The sequence below is a fragment of the Pinus tabuliformis genome, chromosome 7 (assembly GCF_031772625.1).
Source record: "Pinus tabuliformis cultivar Carrire ecotype Pingquan chromosome 7, CPIR1, whole genome shotgun sequence".
Taxonomy (NCBI): Eukaryota; Viridiplantae; Streptophyta; class Pinopsida; order Pinales; family Pinaceae; genus Pinus; species Pinus tabuliformis.
This window is the reverse complement of record NC_142293.1, coordinates 617,554,714-617,556,918: the sequence shown is the minus strand read 5'-3', so window position 1 is coordinate 617,556,918 and position 2,205 is coordinate 617,554,714.

The following is a 2,205-nucleotide window of genomic DNA, read 5'->3' as shown; positions in this document are numbered from 1 at the left end:
TCAAATACCAAGAATGATCTATGTCTGCTAAAACCTATAATCACATTGTTTCCTTAATAGCAACTAAAAACTTCTATACCCAGTTGCTGAACTTTTGCAACCAATTATAAACCTTCAACAAGAAGTAGTTTTCTAACGAGAATTATTGCCATATCTTCCTTGGTTTTACAAGGAAAAAGAAATAAAATTTCATTTGTTATCAAAGGTAAACCAAATTCATTATTTGCATACTTCCAAACCTAGGGTTTCGTATCCAAAGTAGATCCTAACCACATCAATGAAACAAACTTTGTTTTTATGTATCATCCAAACATTATGTACAATTACAGACTCACCTCTAATCCATTGTTTATAAAAATGTTGAATATTTTCATACATGATATACTGAACAGTTGGACAATGAAAATAGTTGTCATCGCTATTCTTCCATTTATATGCTTTTTGCAACTTATTTGAAAGAGCAATTTTGTCCCAACAATTATACTTGTAGCATAAAGAACATGGTTAATACATATGATTAGACCAAAAACTAGTTACTACCAAAATTCAACCAAAAAAAATATTACTTCATAAAAATAGAATTAAAAACAAAAATTTCCCAAATTAAAAATAAATAAATGATAAACTTTTTTTACCAAAATTTAGTGATTTTTTTAGTGCTAATACTAACATCACCATTACAACAAGATATTTTTCTAGTGCTAATATTGCCATTACCACAAGATATAAGAGGGATATAATGCAAAAAGTTTAATAATAATATGTATGTAGAAGATGGTCTTCAAACTGGTGAATTCATGATTATCAATGGGACTACAGTCAAAATAATTGGATGTTATTTACTTTTTTACATAGATTGTCAAAATAATTGCATAAATCGGTTTTTTTTAACCAAAATTTAACAAAAACTTTGCTAGTGCTAACATTAGAACCACCATTACAACAAGATATCTTTCTAGTGTTGACAACACCATTATAGTAAGATACCTCAAGAGAGACAGAAAATTTTAAAAGTATGATAGCAATACATATCCAGAAGATGGTATTGAAACTAGTAATTGTTCATGAATCCATAAGATTGTAAGGTCATTCTCATTATCATAATCATTGTCATCATCATCACCATCATCCTTGTCATTGTTATTGCCATCATTACATTATCATCATAATCACCATTCATGCCATCATCATCATCATTATGGACATTGTTTGCAATTGTTCATAATTGTAGATGTTGTAAGAAATATCATCAACCCAAAAAATGTGATCAGTGCTAGAAAAGGGTTGTTTAGGACACATTGATATACGTAAGAGAAATAACAACTCTATTTTTGATAGATGATCGATGATGATCATCATCACCACCATTATCATCGTCATTGTCATTTTCATCATCCCCATCATCATCATTAATGTAATTTCTATCGACATTGTTGTAATCATGCATCATCATCATTCATGCCATTATTGTTTTTGATGATGACCTAGATGAAAATGATGATCATGACACCAAAGATAATGCTTATGATTATGACAATGACAACATCTAAAATTGGGAAGATTCGCCAACGTCATTAGCATCGTCATCATCATAATCACTGCCATCATCATCATTGTCATTGTAACCACTATCGCCTTTATCATCATAATCACAATTCATGTCATCGCCATCATCTTCATTTTCATCATTGTCAATATTATTGACATTGTCATCAATTGTTCATAATTGTCAATGCCATAAGGAATATCATCAATGCAGAAAATATGATGAGTGTTGGAAAAGGGATGCAAAAGCGAACATAGAAATGGGGGCAACAATAGAAGTAAAATTGGATGAAAAGTGGATACAACATAAGTAGATGCACAACAACATGAAAAACCTGACACAAAAGTGGATGCAAAAGTAGATGCAGTTGTCAATGCAAACTTGGTTGCAAACATGAAGGCAAAAGTGGAATCAAACATGGGTCCAATGGTAGGTGTAAAACTTGGCACAAATTGTGGTGAAACAAATGCGGATGCAACAATGGAAACAAAAGTATATGCAAAAATGGATGAAACAAAAGTGGATGCAATAGGGGATGCAAACGTGGAAGCAAATGTGGTTGCAATGGTAGGCGCAAGATATGGTGCAACAAAAGTGGATGTAACAATAGACAAAAAATATGCAAAATAAGATGCAAAAATGGATGTAAAAGTGGAAGC